At 38.2% G+C, this 21,360-nt stretch overlaps 1 protein-coding gene and 1 long non-coding RNA gene across 1 annotated transcript in view; both read left to right on the forward strand.

Annotated features, from left to right (window-relative positions):
* LOC148000603 (uncharacterized) overlaps positions 1-15,213 on the forward strand; it is a 58,859-nt gene extending 43,646 nt beyond the window's left edge. Inside the window, exons 3-4 of the long non-coding RNA XR_015640506.1 lie at positions 13,330-13,423; positions 14,831-15,213. This is a non-coding gene — a long non-coding RNA (uncharacterized LOC148000603). The remainder of the gene's footprint in view (positions 1-13,329; positions 13,424-14,830) is intronic.
* Erich1 (glutamate-rich 1) overlaps positions 1-21,360 on the forward strand; it is a gene marked incomplete at its 5' end in the record, with an annotated part of 52,793,804 nt that overhangs the window by 40,787,052 nt on the left and 11,985,392 nt on the right.

Consider the following 21,360-nt stretch of genomic DNA (forward strand, 5'->3'; position numbering starts at 1 on the left):
ATTCTGAATGATGTCACCCAGGCATAGAATTACAAATGGATTATTAACTAAAAAAATCTTAATGCCAGGCATGAGAATACTTTCTTATTATCTATTATTCAGGGAATCTACAGAGGAACCAAAACTAACGTGAGCATACCTCTTGGTTGTCCATTATAGCTAGATAGAAGATACAATTTCTTAAGTGACATTCACTTTGGGTATATAACATAGAGTAATTTATCTCCAACTGATCAGAAAATTCTCTTTTTGAGCTAGCCTACATTGTTCTAAAAGGTACTATCCAGGCTTTCGAGAGATAAAAACATCAATGATTGTACCCTGAACTGGACCCTTCATGGTATAATACCAACCAGCCAGGCAATATATGTCCTCTGATAAATAGTGGCATGAAGGTCATGCAGTTAACAAACCACTTTCTGATTGGATGTGGGGTTTGATCACATGAGGAATTCATGCCTGGTACTGTAAATATGGTCCAAAGCCCATGACTGGGAGAATAGATTCCCTATAGGAGATATACTGTTACTGTTTTTGCTAAAGGGTCATCTTGTCAAACTGCATTCTGAATATTTCTGTTTACAGCCAGAGATTTGAGTTGCTCTAGGCTTCGGTTAGAGGAAGGGTAATGGTTATTACAGTGTCACAATCACCATCAAGGTGCAGAGGATAGATGACACTGAGTGCCCAGTTGTGCATGAGTCATCTATATCAACTCCCTACCATGTAAGACACAGAATTTTGTGGGGCTGTGTGGAAGAATACAATAGCTGGAAGATAGAGAAGAGGGCTATGAAATACTGCCCTGTAGTCACAGCATGGCCATTGCACACATCAACACACAGCAACTGTAATTACCTGCATAAGATCAAGACTGTCAAAATGCCTGCGTGGATGGAGGAGGGAGCCCAGGGCACCACTTATAGTTGAGAAGATATTGACAATAAATGGCTATTGTGGGCCACAGCCTTCTATACCCAGAACCATGGGGAGAGAGGTAGATTCTCCAAAGTGAGGAGAATCCTGAGAACACAGATGAGACCACCACTTTTGATCACATTCCTGGCTGAAAAGGAACCCTCCTGGAGCCCTCTGGACACAGGAACCAAAGAGCAGTCTGGGACAGTATTCTTCCTGTTTCTGCCTGGACTTGGAGCTGAACCTCTGCCATAGCTCTCTGTACCCAGATCCCGCTGGGAGAAAACTGAACTCCATGAGGACTGATACACAAGCTAACAGATGGATCAAGCTACTGTCAGAGACAGCAAGAACAGCTAATACTAGATATAAGCAGATGATGAGAGGCAAGGACTAGATATAAGCAACAGAAACCAAGGACAGTTGGCATCATCAGGTTCCAGTTCCCCGACCACAGCAAGCCATGGATATGGCAACACATGGGAAAAGGAAGATTTTTGACTTAAAATCACAACTCATGATGATGTAAGAGGACTTTAAGAAGGACATAAATAAGTCCCTTAAAGAAATACAGGGCAACATAGGTAGAAGGGCAACAGGTAGAAGCCCTTAAAGAAACACAAAAATCCCTTAAAGAATTACAGGAAAACACAACCAAACAGGTGAAGGAATTGAACAAAACCATCCAAGATATAAAAATTGGAAATAGAAACAATAAAGAACTGAGAAGGGGAGACAACACTGGAGATAGAAAAACCTAGGAAAGAGATCAGGTGGCATAGATGCATGCATTATCAACAGAATACAAGAGATAGAAGAAAGAAGCTCAGGGGCAAAAGATACCATAGAAAACACTAACACAACCATAAAAGAAAATGCAAAATGCTCCTAACCCAAAACATTCAGGAAATCCAGGATATAATGAGAAGATCAAACCTAAGGATAATAGGTATAGAAGAAAGCAAAGATTCCCAACTTAAAAGGCCATTAATATTTTCAACAAATTATAGAAGAAAACTTCCCTAACCTAAAGAAAGAGATGCCCATAAACACACAAGAAGCCTACAGAACTTCAAATACATTGGACCAGAAAAGAAATTCCTCCCATCACATAATAGTCAAAATACCAAATGCACAAAACAAAGAAAGAATATTAAAAACAATAAGGGAAAAGGGTCAAGTAACATATAAAAGCAGACCTATCAGAATTATAGCAGACTTCTCATCAGAGACTATGAAAGTCAGAAGATCCTGGGCAGATATCATACAGACCCTAAGGGAACCCAAAGCCAGTCCAGGCTACTATATCCAGCAAAAACTCTCAATTAACATAGATGAAGAAACCAAGATATTCCATGACAAAACAAATGTATACAATATCTTTCCACAAATCCAGCCCTACAAAGGATAATAGATGGAAAACACCAATACAAGGAGGGAAACTATACCCTAGAAAAAGCAAGAAAGTAATCTCCTTGCAACAAACCAAAAAGAATATAGCTATAGAATCATAATTTCACTTCTAACAACAAACATAACAGGAAACAACAATCACTGGTCCCTAATATCTCTAAACATCAATGGACTCAATTCCCTAATAAAAAGACATAGAATAACAGACTGGATATGTAAACAGGACCTACCATTTTGCTGCATACAGGAAACACACCTCAGAGACAAAGACAGACACTACCTCAGAGTAAAAGGCTGGAAAACAAATTTCTAAGTGAATTGTCCCAAGAAACAAGCTGGAATAGCCATTCTAATATCAAGTAAAATTGACTTTCAGCCAAAAGTTATCAAAAAAGATAAAAAAGGATACTTCATGTTCCTCAAAGGAAAAATCCACCAAGATGAACTCTCAATCCTGAATATCTAAGCTCCAAATGCAAGGGCACTTACATACGTAAAAGAAACCTTACTAAAGCTCAAAACACACATTGCACCTCACACAATAATAGTAGGAGATTTCAACACCCCACTCTCATCAATGGACAGATCATGGAAACAGAAGTTAAACAGAGACATAAAGAAACTAACAGAAGTTATGAACCAAATGGATTTAACACATTATCTGTAGAACATTTCATCCTGAAACAAAAGAATATACCTTCTCAGCACCTCATGGTACCTTTTCCAAAACTGATCATATAATTATAAAAACAAAACAGACCTTAATAGGTACAAGAAGATTGAAATAATCTCCTGCATTTATTAGATCACCACTGACTAAGGCTGGTCTTCAACAACAACAAAAATGACAGAAAGCCCACATATACATGGAAGCTGAACTATGCTCTACTCAATGATAACTTAGTCAAGGAAGAAAGAAAGAAAAAAGTTACAGATGTTTTAGAATTTAACGAAAATGAGGCACAACATACCCAAACTTATGAGACACAATGAAAGCAGTGCTAAGAGGAAAATTCATAGCTCTAAATGCTTCAAAAAAGAAACTGGAGAGAGCATACACTAGTAGCCTTACATTGCACCTAAAAGCTCTAGAATGAAAAGAAGCAAATACATCCAAGAGGAGTAGATGGTAGGAAATAATCAAACTCAGGACCAAAATCAACCAAGTAGAAACAAAGAGAACTATACAAAGAATCAACAAAACCAGGAGCTGATTCTTTGAGAAAGTCAACAAAATAGATAATCCCTTAGCTAGACAAACCAGAGGACACAGAGAGTATATCCAAATTAACAAAAGGGAGAAATGAAAAGGGAGACATAACAACAGAATCTGAGAAATTAAAAAAATCATCAGATTCTACAACAAAAACATAAATTCAACAAACTGGATGATATGGACAATTTTGTAGACAGATCCAGGTACCGAAGTTTAATCAGGATCAGATAAACCATATAAACTGTCCCATAACTCCTAAAGAAAGAAATAGAAGTTTTTAAAAGACTAACAACCAAAAAAAGCCCAGGACCAGATGGATTTAGTGGAAAATTCTATCTGACTTTCATATAAGACCTAATACCAATACTGTAAAAACTATTCCAGAAAGTAGAAACAGAAGGAACAGTACCCAATCTCTTCTCTGAAGCCACAATTATGCTTATACCTAAACCACTCAAAGACCCAACAAAGAAAGTGAACTTCAGACTAATTTCCCTTATGAATATCGATGTAAAATTTTTCAATAAATTCTCACAAATTGAATCCAAGAACACATCAAAACAATCATCCATCAAGATCAAGGAGGCGTCTTCCCAGGGATTCAGGGATGGTTCAATATATGGAAATCTATCAACATAATCTACTATATGAATAAAATCAAAGAAAAATACTACATGATCATCTCATTAGATACTGAGAAGGCATTTGACAAAATTCAACAACCCTTCATGTTAAAAGTCTTGAAAAGTTCAGGAAATCAAGGCTAAACATAGTAAACATAGTAAAAGCAATATAAAATATAAAAATATAAAAGCAATATACAATATAAAAATATAAAAACAATATACATCAAACCAACATCAAACAAAATGGGGAGAAATTTGAATAATTCCACTAAACAAGGCTGCCCACTCTCCCTACCTATTCAATATAGTACTCGAACTACTATCCAGAGCAATCAGACAACAAAAGAGGTCAAAGGGACACACATTGGGAAGGAAGAAGTAAAAATATCACTATTTGCAGTTATATGATATACTTAAGTGACCCCAAAACTTCCACCAGAAAACTCCTAAACCTGATAAAAAAAATTCAGCAAAGTTCCTGGATACGGAATTAACTCAACAAGTCAGTAGCCTTCCTTTACTAAAAGGATAAACAGGCTGAAAAAGAAATTAGGTAAATGACATCCTTTACAATAGTCACCAATAATATAAAATACATCTGTGTGACTCTAATCAAGCAATTCAAAGATCTGTGTGACAAGAACTTCAAGTCTCTGAAGAAAGAAATTGAAAAGATCTCAGAAGATGGGAAGACCTCTCATGCTAATGGATTGGCAGGATTAATTTTGTAAAAATGTTCACCTTGCCAAAAGCAATCTATAGATTCAATGCAATCCCCATCAAAATTTCAACTCAGGTCTTCATAGAGATAGAAAGAGCAAATTGCAAATTCATTTGGAATAAGAAAAAATCCAGAATAACAAAAACTATTCTCAATAAAGAACTTGTGGGGGAATCGCCATCTCTGACCTCAAGCTGTGTTATAGAGCAATAGTGATGAAAACTGTATGGTATTGATACAGAGAAAGGCAGGTAGATCAATGAAATAGAATTGAAGACCTAGAAATTAACCCACACACCTATGGTCACTTGATCTTTGACAAAGGAGCTAAAACCACCCAGTGGGGGAAAAATTGCATTTTTAACAAATGGTGCTGTTTTACTGCTGGTCAGCATGTAGCAGAATGCAAATCAAACCATTCTTATCACCCTGTTCAAAGCTTAAGGCCAAGTGATCCAAGGACCTCTACATAAAACCAGATACACTCAAACTAGTAGAAGAAAAGATGGGGAAGAGTCCTGAACACATGGGCCCTGGGGAAATTTTCCTGAACAGAACACCAATGGCTTTTGTTCTAAGATCAAGAATCGATAAATGGAACCTTATAAATTTGCAAATTTCTATAAGGCCAAGGACACTCTCCTTAGGACAAAACAGGAACCAACAAGTTGGGAAAAGATCTTTAACAGTCATGCATCCAATAATGGGCTAATATCCAAAATATACAAAGAACTCAAGAAGTTAGACTCCAGAGAATCAAATAACCCTATTAAAAATGGGGTACAGAGCTAAACAAAGAATTCTCTCTTGAGGAATATCAAATGGCTGTGAAGTACCTAAAGAAATGTTCAACATCTTTAGTCATCAGGGAAATGCAAATCAAAATAACCCTGAGATTCTACCTCACACCAGTCAGAATGGCTAAGATCAAAAACTCAGGTGACAACAGATGCTGGTGAGGATGTGGAGAAAGAGGAACACTCCTCTATTTTTGGTGGAAATGCAAGTTGGTTCAACCACTTTTGAAATCAGTCTGGTGGTTCCTCAGAAAATTGGACATTCCACTACCTGAGGACCCAGCAATACCACTCCTCGGCATATACCCAAATGATGCTCCAACATATAACAAGGACACATGCTCCTCTATGTTCATAGCAGCCTTATTTATAGTAACCAGAACCTGTAAAGAACCCAGATGTCCCTCAACAGAGGAATGGATACAGAAAATGTGGTACATTTACACAATGGAATACTACTCAGCTTTTAAAAACAATGACGTCATGAAATTCATAGGTGAATGGATCGAACTAGAAAATATCATTGTAAGTGAGGTAATCCAATCACAAAAGAACACACATGGTACGCACTCACTGGCAAGTGGATGTTAACCCCTAATCTTGAATTACCCAAGATACAATCCACAGACCACATAAACTCAAGAAGAAGGACAACCCAAGTTTGGATGCTCCAGGCCTTCTTAGAAAAGAGAACAAAAATATTCATAGGAAGAAATACGGCGACAAAGTTTGGAGCAGAAGCAGAAGGAAAGGCCATCCAGAAACTTCCCCATCTAGGGATCCAACCCATATACATACAGCCAACAAACCCTGACAATATTGCTGGTGCCAAAAATTGGATGGTGACAGGAGCCTGATATAGCTGTGTCCTTAGAGGCTCTGCCAGAACATGACCAATACAGAGGTGGATGCTCGCAGCCAACATTGAACTGAGAACAGGGTTCCCATTGGATGAGTTAGAGAAATGATCAAAGGAACCGAAGGGGCTTGCAACCTTATAAGAACAACAATACTAACGATCCAGAGCTCCCAGGGGACTAAACCACTGCCCAGTGTACACATGGACAGACCCATGACTCCAGCTGCATATGTAGCAGAGGACGGCTTTGTTAAGCACTAATAGGACGAGAAACCTTGGTCCTGCTAAGGCTTGATGTTCCAGTGTAGGGAATGTCAGGGCAGGGACACAGGAAGGGGGCATGGTTGGGTGGGGAAACCCCCTCATAGAAGAAGGTGGAGTGGCGTTGGGAAAGGAGTTTATGGGCAGGAAATCAGGAAAGTGGATAACATTTGCCATGTAAACAAACAAACAAAAAAATCCAATAAAAAAAATGATGGCTATTGTGGAAAGGAATATCCTTCTCTTTTGGGGACATGGTTGATTAGTTGTTCATTCCTAAGTGGCTGACCTCAAATCCACGTGCATATAAGCAACAGTGATTGAATTTAGTATTATCAATACCAACAAAAATAGAGATTTGGGCTGGAGAGATGGCTCAGTGGTTAAGAGCCCTGACTGCTCTTCCAGAGGTCCTGAGTTCAATTCCCAAAAACCACATGGTGGCTCACAACCATCTGTAATGGGATTTGATGCCCTCTTCTGGTGTGTCTGAAGACAGCTACAGTGTACTTATATATAGTAAATGAATAAATATTTAAAAAAATAGAGATTGAAAAGGAAATAAATGTTGCCCTAAGAGAAACTGGAAACTAAGTAGTGGTGGGTGGATATGGTCAGTACACATTAAATAAATGTATAAAGGCTTATCGAGTATAGAGAATGTTATCAAATAAGAGTTGGAAATTTAAAATTTTATAAATATATTTAAAGGGAAATTTAAATCTTTTAAAACTAAACAACAGCACCATGTTTAGTTTATAATTTATATAAAATTAACATATTCTATTATAATAGTATAAAATCTAGGAAAAGAGAAAAGAAATCATGTGATTATTTGATCATTATGTCATCTATAAGAATATCATACCATTTGTAAGTAAAATGTAAAGTATCCCCTGAAGGTATGCAGTGATACATCAGATATATAGTATGCCCTCCACAAATACTAAAATAAAATATAGATTATAAGTTAAATAAATGAATAAAGTAAAAAACTAGTTAATCTGAAAGTAGAGGGGGGAAGGGAACAAAGCATCAATGAGACAGGGATGCGGGTACAGCAGCACAGCGTGATTGTTTCATTCAGATGATTATTCATATTGAATGTAGGAGGATGACACACATAATTTAAAAGGCAATCATTGTCAGTTAAGATCATCAAAAGAAAAAAAAAACAAAGATTCAATGATTTGGTACCCCAAAGGAATGTAATAAATATCTAAATACACAAAGTATAAAATAAAGGATCCAAGAATAAAGATATCAGTGTGAAGAAAATTGCTATAGGCAAAGATTGTATTATAATGACAAAGAGATCAATTCATCAAGATAATGTAATATTCCTGAATGTCTGCCTAATATCTGACCTATGAAAAGCATAAACTAAAACTTGCCACTTCTACAAAAGTGGAAAAGTACAACCCACAGGTTCCAGAGGGGATTTAATTGCCCATTTATTAATTTATAGAATGAGCACATTAAAAAATCAGTACTGATGCAGATTTGAACAAACTTGCAGACGAAGTCATTGAATTGAGTTTCACAGAGCATTTAATTCAGAATAATGTATGTATTTTCCAATGAACAGGACAGGTTCATCAAGACAATATTCTGGACAACAAAGTAAGTCTCTAAAATTAAAATAATTCATTTCATACAAATACATTCTCTGATCAAAACAGAATGGCTAACAAGTCAATCAGAGAATTAATGCCTAGCTTCTAAATGTCATGCAGATATGCAAAGATTTATAATTTACCAAATGGCCTTTCAAAAGAGTAACTATACCTGACTGTAAGAATCAGAAGGTCAAAGTCATCAAAGCAAAGAGTAATGTTGGGAAAGCAGAGACACTGACCGAGAAAGCATGTGGCTGAGCTGATAGCCAAACACACATGTGGATGTCTCTTTCACAAGTAAACTCAAAAAGCAATTGAGTGGAGAAATGAAGCCCCTCATTACTGAATGACTATCTGAAAACAAAAAAAAAAGAATGAAAAGGAAGAGAAAAGGAAATGGCAATTTGACAGGTGCACGTCATGTTGTCTATTTAGTAAAACAGCAAATTGCCTTCTAAATGGCCATGCTTCTGGCAATGGAACAGAGCTGCTGTCAGTTGTGGTCAGGGGAACTTCTTTCTGTACTGGTCAGCTGTGACTGCAGAGATGCCTAAATGGTCAAATCACAGAAAATAAAAGGCTACTCGATGCTCCGCCAGAAATGGGACGTCTATAACACTCCTTTCAGACTCATGGAACATCTTAGAAAAGGGGGGGGGAGGGCAGAAAGAATGGGAGTGTCAGGAGGGGAGGGCGTGGAGTGCTGGCTGCTGGGAATGATATAATTGTGCTATCAAACTCATCACAGAAGCATTGATTGTTAGGCAGACAAAACTGCCTGTCACCACTTTCTGACGGAAGCTGGGAAGCTTATGGAACCTAACTCCTATTGCAGGCCTTACATGGTGCTGAGCGTTGATGAGTTAGAAGACGTATTTTATTTAGTGGTATAGCCACTAAACCTCAACCTCGCCCACACTCTCGTGAAGAACTGTAGTGAAACTTATTTGGACACACACACACACACACACACACACACACACACACACACGTAGAAAGAAGCATATTTAGAAAGAGAGGGGACTAATGGGAATGAGAGGGGGACAAGAGGATAATAGGGCTTAATATGATCAAGATACAATATGTACATATGTAAAATTTACATAATGAAATATTCTGTATAAGTATTATATGTTCATAAAACCACTAAAGAAAAGAGAGTAAAACAAAAGCAAAGGAAAACAAAAATGTGAGAAAACAAAAAAATAATAATGACGTATTTAACACATACACAAAAGTTAACTAAATGGATATTAAACGAAGACCATGATATTTATAGAAGAGATTTCAGAAGAAAAAAATTTATAAAGTTGAATTAAGCAAATTTATAAGTTGAATTAGATACGAACAGAATTACCCACTGAAACAATAAATTTACATACTCGATTTTGTTGAAAGTGACAGAATGTTTTAAGACCACATTTCTAAATTAGTTAAAGAACTCAATAAAAAAGCCAGAGCCTAATTACAAGATTAAAGGCACAAACACATATAACATCTAAACAAGACAGAGATCCAATTGTATGGGACATATTACTTATGTTTATGTAATTACAAGGAAAGACCACAATGAGATGACATATGTCTACATACATGTAGGAATAGATGAATTCATACACTGGTCAAACTAAGTGGTAACAGCGGCTCAGAGTAATTACAACCCTTACATTCTGTGCCTGACTTTAGACAGTTAAGCATTTTCATCAAACTCTTAGACATTTGAAATATCACTATCTATCCTGAATATTTTTTTCTCATAATGTGAAAGTCTGCAGGAGAGCAGATTTTTTTTAACAACAGATAAAAACTCAAAGGATCTCAAGTATCCATCAATGAGCTAACAATTAAACTTGTGTGTACATGCAATTGCATGCTACTTGCCTAATAGAAAACGGGTACAAAGGTCCATGCAACACTGAAGTCGAATCCTAAAATAACTCTGTTGTGTGTATGAAAATGAATGAATAGCCTGATCATTCTATATAAAATTCCGTAAAATGCTAAGGAATTTGGCAACACAAAAAAATCATAATTTAAGGTCGCTAGTAAACAGAATGATGTTTGAAATGTGAACTTGTTTCTGAAAATACATTCCATATATGGCAAGCGTTGGATAGTTGTGTGTATATGTTTGTTCCATTGCTAGGAAAATGCACCATGGCAATGACAATTCTTATAAAGAAAGACATTTAATTGGGGCTGCCTTACAGCTTCAGCGGTTTAGTCCATTACCTAAAGGACAGAGAGCATGGCAGCATATAGGCAGACATGATGCCCGAGAAGTCACTGAGAGTTTTACATCCAGATCCACAGGCAGTTGGAAGAGAGCCGCTGGGCCTGGCTTGAGTTTGAAAACCTGAAAGCCTACAGTTTCAAGGCCACACCTCCCAATCCTTTTAAATAGTGTCACTCCCTTGTGACCAAGCATTTAAATCTGTGAACCTACAGGGGCTGTTCTCATTCAAACCATCTATCTATCTATCTATCTATCTATCTATCTATCTATCTATCTATCTATCTATCTATCTATCTATCTATCTATCTATCCATCCATCCATCCATCCATCCATCCATCCATCCATCCATCTATCTATCTATCTATCTATCTATCTATCTATCTATCTATCTATCTATCTATCTATGTATCTATCTCTCTCCAATCATGGCATCAGTAATGAACGGATAAATAAGATGTGTTGCAAACATATACTAGAATACCAGTCTGTACTACCTGGAATGGCTTTATGATACGTGCCATGACCTGGGAGAGCCTTGGGAACCTGCTATTGAAATTAGCTGGTCATGAAAAGACAAGAGTAGTTTCTTTCCACTGGGAGTCAAGTTCATAGAGACAGTAAAGACTCCAGTCTTTGCATGGGTTGGAAGGAGGGGACTAGGAAGTCAGCATTTAGCAGGGACAGAATTTTTGTTTGTGAACATAAGAAAAATTTGAAGGTGGGAGGCATTGCTGGTTGGACCTGGCGAATGTACTTAGTGCCACTGAACTGTACACTGAATGTCTGTTGAGGCTGCCTTTTTCAAAGATTTATAGGGCTGTCCAGTGATCTGACCCAGCTGGCTGTTTCCTGAAGCATTTGTTTCTATGTATCCTTGTTATGAGGATGGTGGTCTCAGTTCTGAGTATGTGGCACTCCATTGTTTTGAATCAGATAATTTCACAGCTCCCCACTGATCTTTGGAGTGAGCATGCTGGTCAGGGGCCACTGGCAAATGTGGTAATTCTTCTTTTCATCAAAAACTAAGAATGCCTCCAGGTTGGAGGCCACAGTTCTGTGTGAATGGATACTGTGAGGCCTCAAGTCAATTCAGGTGGTTTTCTTTGAGTCAATAGATTATGTTGCAATAGTGATAGAAATTCATGCTGGTGACCTTATAAGTCTATGTCACAGCCAGGTCTGGGAGACCTCTGTAGATACTAGTAGAATACATAAAGATTGATGACTGCATGGTGGAAGATATAGTCCTCAGAATATATCTACCAAGTGCAATGAAGATACTTTTTTGTTTTAAGTTGTCAACCTAAATCCCTCTAACCCACTGTAAGCTCATATTGGCCAGACTCAGCCTCCTGGCATTTACTGACTTGTTTACACTGTGGTGGATCTCCGCCTAAAACAGTAATAATACATGTACATGCATGTCTTCTGTTCCATGAATACGGGTTGGGGTGACAAGGTGAACGTACCTGGTTCTTGTTACACATGGATAGTAATTGGAGATGATTTTCCTCCAGCAGCAAATGCTGATATAGGATCCAAGTGGAATTACTCCGTGCCTCTCCAGCACTGGGAGCCTCAAGGGCTGGGATTATCAGGCTTAGTTTAGCAGCTAGATCCATTAGAGTTCATTGTACATGACTGGGTATCTCCGGGGGCCGGAAAGCCCTGCTAAAGCATTCAGGAGTTGTCAGCCTGGATGGTTTCTGTGTGAGGAAAGCAAGAGGCGCTTCTTCATTGCAGTGCAGCTGAGGTAATTAAAAGTGATACAGCTAATCTGTTGTTGGGATCAGCATAGCGGACAGTTATTTCTGCACAGTCAGGGGTGACAGCCTCACCTCAGGCTGTCTGCTTCCCAGTGGAAGAGTCACATTCACCAGCTTTGCTAAATGCACTGTTCTGCATAGTCCTAACATCAGCTCACTCTCCACCAGACCGAGGCCTGGGAGGAGCCAGCATTTGGTAAGGAGAGAGTAGTTCTATTACAGAAGCTTTTAAGGAGAGCAAAATAGGAAGCCTCCATGTCTAATTGCCATTTACAGTGGGCTTAAGTTTAGAACCTAAACCTGTGTGTGTGGGTGTATATATGCTTTCACGTGTGTGCCATAGAGCAGTACCTCATACATAATAAGTGCTTCATAAATATGTGTAGTATTTCACTAGAGTATAATTCCAAAATATGATCAGCCCAGAATTCAGGGATTTAAAAAAAAAATTGTAGTCTGGACAGAAACAGAGAACTGGCTCGTAGGAACTGTCCTGTGACCTACAGAAATACACACTGTGGCATGTGGGTGTGCTCGTACACACACACACACACACACACACACAACACACACACACAGACACACACATACACATACTCACACACACACACACACACAAGCATTCATGCACACAAGCATATAATGTAGTGATTCCAATACAAAATTTAAAAATATATTTAGTAAAGTAATTCTGACAATTCTATTCTCTTCCATCACCATGATAGTCAGTGTCTATAGGTTCTTGAATTTACTAGAGCAGGCTAGTCTTTGGTGACTAGGAATACAATTTGTGCATATTATTTTCATTATGGCTTTTTATATATGATTATTAAAATATAAACTTAATATGTGTCTACATACTAATGTATATGTACTTGTGTTTTCTGGTCTTATAGGGTGATGAGGATAACTATAAAAATGAGAAGGTATCTGTCCCAGGAAAATTGCTTCTGGTAGGAATGAACTGGTCTGTCAGTAAGCTCCAGAGAGGTAAATATTACCAATTCACTGAACATTAGTTTTATGACTTTAAGATCATTTCACTATGTGCCTAGGCTTTGGCTGTATTTTAAATTCCTATAAGATAAAAAATAGAACTTTGACCATTTTTTCCTAATTTTGACTTTTTTTAACTGTTTAGCTTTGATAAAATACCATCATTTTTCTCAGGACTTTTTTTATTCTCAGTTACCATATTCTCTTCATTTTAGCCTTACATTTAAAGTGGTACTTAAAAAAATCAAAACATAAGGGAAGTTATTTTGCCTGAATATTCATTTTATTATTGTTTTATGTTCAGGCATTGAGTATTACAGTTAATTATAACTATGTACTTTCAAATTACATGTAGAACTATATGTGGTCTATGTGTTCCTAAGCGTACTTTTGTTTTGTTTTATTTGAGAGAAAATCTGTCTATGTAGTGCAGACTGCCTTAACCTCTCACTGCTATTGTCTTAGCCTCCTGAACGCTAGATTAAAGACATGTACTTAGCCATTTGTCTTAGTTATTCTATATCTCTGAAGAGATATCACAACCAAGGTAGTTTATTAAAATAGCACTTAACTGGGGCCTTGCTTATTGTTTCAGAGGGTTAGTCCACAATCATCATGGTGGGTGTGTGACATTAGGCAGACATGGTGCTGAAGTAGAAACTGAGAGCTCATATCTGATCTTTAAGTTGTAGGCAGAGGGAGCATGTGACTGGGTCTAGTGTGAGCTTTTGAAACCTCAAAGCCCACCTCTAGTGATGCACCTGCTTTAGCAAGGCCTCAACTCCTAATCCTCTCTAAAGAGTCCATTAACGGGAGATGGAGCATTCAAACAGATGGGCCTTTGGGAACCATTCTCGTTCAAGCCACTGCACTCCTGTTACATTTAATTAATGTTTATGAAGTATTGTTTTAAACAATGATCATATTAGAATACGCATAGCTATGTGCATTGAAATATGCATATATAATTCATTTGTAAATATATCCAATGTCTACTTTGAAAAACAATCAAAGGAATTAATGATTTGAGAATTGCCATAAGGTGTTGAATTATGGGATTCCTGGGACATAGAATTATTTTCAGAGAGTCAAGTATTTTATAGAACAATATCTTACATTTATGAGACTTCAGAAATAAAGAAGGCAAATAATTTTACTCTGTCCTTGTTGATAGGTAACGCATTTGGATAATTAATTTTGTATTGCTAAAAGCAAAACGCTTGCATCAAGTGTCCCTCTGGTGTATTTTCAACTGGAAACAAGACAATCTCTTAAAATAATGTGGTCACTGTGCACAGTAGCAGTTATGTACTCAGCATAGGTGAGGAGTAGTAAGGAAAATCTGTTAATATAAAATAGAGTTGTATTCAGCCATACAGAATGCAATTATGTTTCTTTCAGGAAATGGATACAACTGAGCACACAATATTATTCAAAATACGTGAGGCAGGAAGAAGCACTTTTTCCCTTCATGTTTTAAACAGACAACAGCATGTCTGCATCTATGTCTCGAAGTTAGGAGAAAAACTCCCATGGAAGTGAGAGAAGGCAAAAGATAAAAGAGGTGTACAGGGTAAATATGAGCAGAATATATGATGCGAAAAGATTAAAGTATCTTTACAGAATCCATCACCATGTGCAGTCAGTGAATGCTGATAAAGATAACAAGCTGAAGATTGAAAAATATTCTCCAAATTAACCTATCAATAATTCATTTATGCAACATCAATTATATGCAAATCATGGGGATAAGCAGAAAGCAAAATAAAGGGCACATTATCTGCTCTTGGTTTATTGTTTATTTGAGGATATGCGCTTATGTAAGAGACCTTTTTTTCCTCATGATATAGAATGTGGAAGGAACGGCGGTAGGTATTATGAGAGCTATAATAAAGACCTGAATACAGATATCTATTTAAGATTCTTATTGTTTAGTAGGAGAAATAAAATAAGCCTGTAATGTGTTGATTAATGGGGCACTGGATGAAATATTATGAAAATAGCTAAATATAGTGCCATTAAGTTCAAAAGGCTGAGAGACCACAGCCATGTCAAGGGTTTCACTGAGCATGTGGCCTTTTGAATAAAATTTGACAGACACAAAATTCCAATTGCTTTCCTGTCATCCTCAATATTTCTAAGATACCAAAGAGAGTTTGACACTCTTCCCATTTCTCTTAATAGTTATAATATCAGTTGGCTGAGAACTCATGATTGAATATAATGTATGTGTCAGGTGCATGTGGCAGGAGGAAAGAAACGTTACCTTATAGGCTGCCTGTGGATCTCATCTACATCTGTAGTTTCATTCACAGCCATGAGTGCAAATAAGCAACGCTGTGTGTTACCAACCCCTGGATTGTTTCTTTGACCAATATTTCTCTGAGCTCCTGCCTCATCAAAGCCAGTGACTTACCACATTACTTGGGATATTAACATAGGTATTTTAAGCTTAACATGCACACAATTGAGTCCTTCCTCCTTCCCCAGGTCCTGGCAACAATGACCTATGTTCTTCCTGGGTTTCTCCTGGTATGATTGTTTTATACACCCAGAAATTTTTTGGTGACCTTCTGAAATAACTGGAACCTATCTCCCCTGCCTTTGTTTGGGTTTTACCGCTGGAAGACACCATGACCATGACATTTCTTATAAGGGACAACATTTAATTGGGGCTGGCTTACAGACTCAGAGGTTCAGTTCATTATCATTATGGTGGGAAGTCTGTCAGCATCTAGGCAGGCATGGTTCAGGAGGAGCTGAGAGTTCTACATCTTCATGCAAAGGAAGCCAAGAGCAGACTGCCTCCCACGTGGCTGGGAGGAGGGTCCCAAAAGCCCACATCCACAGTGACACACTTCCTCCAACAAGGCCACACCCACTGCAACACGGCCACACCCACTGCAACAAGGCCACACCCACTGCAACAAGGCCACACCTACTGCAACTAGAGTACACCTTCTAATAGTGTCCTTTCCTGGGTCAAGCATAGTCAAACCATCACATGCCCCAAGCTCAGAAAGTCAGTCTGTTGTGCTCTGAGTAGTTCCATACTGCTCTTCTTTATGCCATCCCCAGCTACCTATAGCTCCTGTGGTTCACTTTCTGTACATTTCTGTATGTGTCTGTTTCACTGTCTTGTGGTACTACATTAGCATCTCTGATTTCCCCTTCTTGTGCCAGTGTTTACAAATCTGTAAGGGCAGTAATCTGCAGGATTTGCTTTGGAAATCCTAAAACCATCCTTTTTTTTAAAAAAAAATAATCATCTGTTTATGTACTTTATGAAGGATACTATCATTTTGATAATATTTGCATATTTAACGAGTTGTCACAGTCCTATGTAGTAATTTTTTAGGAATGGGAAAATATTAATGGTTTTGTAGGTGTTCTGTCAAGTTAGGGGAATGAACTGGGAAAAAATTCTCTATTTTAGTCACTTAGAAAAAGTGATCACTGCCTGGGAAATGGTATCTATTAATAGGAAGGAATAAAAACAGACATTGGGAACACAAAATGAATGCCAAAGAAAGATCCTTTAAGAGTTGAAGTCTGGGGCTGGAGATATGGCTCAGTGGTTAAGAGTGCATTCGCTTTTACAGAGCACCTGAGTGTGGTTTTTAGCACCCACAACCACCTGTAACTCCAGCTCCAGGGGATCTAAAACCCTCTATGGTCACCTACATTCATCTGGTATGTATACACAGACACGCATAAATAATACCGATAAATACAAAACTTGAAATGTGAGAAATAACCATTTAACAATTGAAAGTTATTCATAAAGCCACAATTTTTTTTTTCCGGAGCTGGGGACTGAACCCAGGGCCTTGCGCTTCCTAGGCAAGCGCTCTACCACTGAGATAAAGCCACAATTTTAAAAGCTCAAGTGTCAACTGGCCCAGCCAGTTTCTTTGACTTTTCTTCCAGGACAAATGGTGCAGAGCACTTTCTTCCCTTGCTCTTCAGTATTCAGATTTTAAAGAAGTTGTCCAGAGTCATTTTGGAACTGCAGTTGAGAAAAAGGATTCCTTGTACAAACTTAGTTTGGTTTTAACCAATGAGCAAGAGTTTACCCATTTGTCCTGACGGTTTTCCTATGAAATCTATACTGCTTTCACACATTCAGTTTCCTGATGGTTTCTGACTCTCTGTTGCCAAAGTGTCCACACATATTCCTCTCTTTGCATTTGTGTTTATTGCAGCCCATAGCAAATATTCACACAGTAAAAGATTTATGTGAATACCTTGTTGAAAAGTATTTAAATAGCATGGCTCACATCTTCTGACAAGATTACTAACCCTGTTCGCAGTCATGTGTCTCTCAGAATTATACTTCAAGAACTTAGCATCTAAATTTGGAGAAAATAACATGGAGGGGTCTTTGAGTCCATTTGTTAATATTTTTTATATGTAGGGAGAACTCATTCCGACGAGCAGAAGTACATTTGCAACGTGACCTGCCATAAGCGAGCCTGCTGGTAAAAATTCTTTTCTGGGCTCCCATACTGGCTTGTGAAAAACTAACTTTCATCCTCCTGTCAGGCTGTTGGCTTGCCCCACTCCTGCTGGAACATGCTAGTAGAATTCTGGGATGTTGGCTTGCCCCTGCCCCTGCTGGCACGTGCTCGTGTAATTCTGCTGCGAGACATTCTCTATGCTGCTTCAGTGGATTATGGGAGTTTTTTACTGTTTGAACTCATGACTTGTTTTTCCTTTCTGTGGGATTCAAATTGGTTTTTTCCCGAAAAGTGCCATAGGCCATCTCCATATGGAAACATCAGTTCTAACAATAGTGACCCCCATAGATAGTCAGACTCTTCCACAACCTCTTGTCCTAGGGTATTCAGAAGTTTCCCAGAATATAGAATGATAGTTCTTATTGTGTTACTACCTTTAGAGGGTTCACCCATTGACCTTAGGATAAAGGTCAAGGCCTCAAAATGTTCTGGGGCCTTCTGCAACCATCTAGCCTTTGACTATAGCATTCTTTCTAGATTCTATGTGTCACTTTAGCTCCATGGATCTCTCTTTTTTCCCACTGCCTCTACTCCCCCAGGTCTTTGGTTTCCTACACCAGCAGTTTCTTCAGTAGTCATCATTTTGGACTCGATTCAAATAAAACTTTAAAATATTTTGAATGTATCAAGTATATTTTAAATGATAGCATTTTGTATGATCTATCTTCTGCAAGACAGTTGGGTCACCCTCGTACAATAAATTCTATGGGCTTATATTATAAATGACTATATATATGTGTGTGTATATGTTTGTGTGTGTGTGTGTGTGTGTGTGTGTGTGTGTACTTATAGTCACTAAATATCCCCAATGCCTTAATAGTACACAGCACAGAACAGATACTTCAAAACAGGGTTGAGTCTTCCGTGGATAACATAATAGTTAATTCAAACACTTAAGACATGATGGAACAGAAAATTTAGAGCCCTAATCAGCTATGGCTAGAAAAAAGATATTCTATAATCAATACCTCACAATATGATTAAGTCCCTGTGACATTCAGGGCAGTGTGCTAATTGCTGGAGCATAGAAGTGGATGACCAGTGAAAATCCCTATCTCCACTGCAGCGTGTACACACTCATGGGAGGAGCACTCCATATGCAGAATCAGTTAGGAGTCCTCAGTTCACCAGGTGGAGGTAAGTACCATGGGAGACACAAAGCAGGCAGGTGGGACAGCAAAGTGTGTGTTCGGGATTGGAGGTTCCACACGTATATAGGATGCCCAGAAAATTGCACTAGTATTGAGCAGAATATAAAGGGCAAGAAGAGGTGAGGGGTGTACAGTATGAAATTGGAAGGAGGAGTCCAGGCAGGGCCTTAAAGATCCTGGTGCTTGGAATGTTTAAGATTAACAGGGAATATGTTTAAAAGTAATGGAGAGAGGTGGGTGGGTGAGTGTTTCTGCTATAGCCTGTTCTTTTGCTTTGAGATATGAAAGAACTCAGAAGATCTTGAGCAGGTGTGATATTACCCGAGTTATATTTTTTTCATCTTTATTAAATTGGGTATTTCTTATTTACATTTCGATTGTTATTTCCTTGCCTGGTTTCCGGGACAACATCCCCCTAACTCCCCTCTCTTCTCTCCCCTTCTCTATGGATGTTCCCCTCCCCATCCTCCCCCCATTACTGCCCTCCCACCTTAACAGGATGGTTCTAGCTACTTTGCTGAGATCAGTGGATAAAGGAGAGAAGCAGCAGGGTTGAAGAAGCAATTGCAGTCATCTCAATACGGATTCCTGGTTAGTGGCAGGTGATTAGATTATAGTGGAGGATGAGAACAATCGATTCTGTTTAAACTTTGAAAAGGAGACAGTGGCATTTGCTTGTGATGGGGTGTGAGCTATGAGAAGAGAGGAAGAATCAAGGAGGCCTCCACACTCATAGGCTTGTTTCAGTGATGGGTCAATACATCAGCAATGAAGTATGTGTGGCAGGGTACACAGGGACAGAGAAAGTTTGGATTAGGAGAAGATCAGGAATCTCAACTAAGGTTCTTTAAGAATGACATACCAAGAGATTTTGGTGAGTAGGTGAGAAAACAAATATGATGTTTAGGGACTAGAATCTGGATTAAGAGAGTAAGTTGAAAGTTACCAACATCTCAATGGTTTTTATAATGATGCTCGGAGAGAACGTGTCTAAAAGCTTGACTAATATTAGAAGGGGTCTGTGCATTATAATAACATGGATGACTATAAAGACAGGAAAACAAACAAACAAATAAACAAACAACTACAACAACCAAAACCATCAGCAAAGTGTTCTGACCAAAGAATTAGGAGGAAACTGGAAAGTGACTGCAGGTCCTGCCAACGTGTCCATCCAACTTCAAGTCCATGCAAGTTGTTGCTTAATCTTGGCTGTTAAAGAAGCCGCCTTAATTCAGTTCACAGATGGTTTAAGATCGCTGCTGATGGAAGGTTCTGTGTGAACACTTCAATAGCTGGAGCCACTCTGTGACTGTTAGCAGGAGAATTGGGAAACCAGCTGATCTTAGGCCTCCTAACTGCTGATTCATCTCTCCAGCCTCAAAGGTCACTTTCTTAGTTTCCCTTTTTGGCTGGGGAATTAGGAAAGCGATTAGGACACTGGATTCTGAGCATGGTATCTTGTTATTGACATGGCTGGCAAAAATTGCATTGTACGACTAGGATTAAGTTCGTGTTCCTAACTGCCTTCTTCTAAGGCGCTAGATGTGATCATGTGTAGTTCCAGTTTCTATGGCTTTAATTATTAATTTTGTGGATTTCCTTTTTAAAAAATTGAAACAATGATAATCTGTTTGGTCTCACCTTAAATGAGAATGAGGTACAGATGATGATGATGATGATGATGATGATGATGATGATGATCAGCATCATCATGGATTGTTACAGAAACATCATATTAACCTCTGTCTGTCAAAATGAGGCATAAAATGGTCTTCAATTAAAGTGTTGGCCCTACCATAGTCAATACCCTTAGTTGAATACTGTGGTCTTCCGCACACTAAGGAAGCTAGGGTCAAGTCTTCTTCCAGACACGTATATTGAATTACTTAGGCAAATTTCTTAATACTGATGAGCCCTGATCATCATTTAAATAAAGCAGCAGTATCTCCTTCATAAGGTTCGTTGAGGACTATAAGGCCCGCAGTGAAATCCCCTATAACCAAACTGGCATTCAGCAAAACTGAACAAGTTTAGGGCCACTCGTGTGTTAAAGAAGAAAGAGAAAAATAGTTTTCTACAAGGTTGCAATCTCAAAGGAGATCATTCTTACTGGTAAGCAGAGAAAACAGCCTGAGAATAAAAATCTGAAGGGGCAGCCTACCTTATTTTCAAGGACTAGTTTTTTCATCTAGGTAATTGTCCTCTTCTTGTAAAGGCTAGAGTCACATTTAATATTGAGATGGCTTTTCCAAGGTCT

This window comes from Rattus norvegicus, chromosome 16, assembly GCF_021556685.1.
Source record: "Rattus norvegicus strain SHRSP/BbbUtx chromosome 16, alternate assembly SHRSP_T2T, whole genome shotgun sequence".
NCBI classification, from domain to species: Eukaryota; Metazoa; Chordata; class Mammalia; order Rodentia; family Muridae; genus Rattus; species Rattus norvegicus.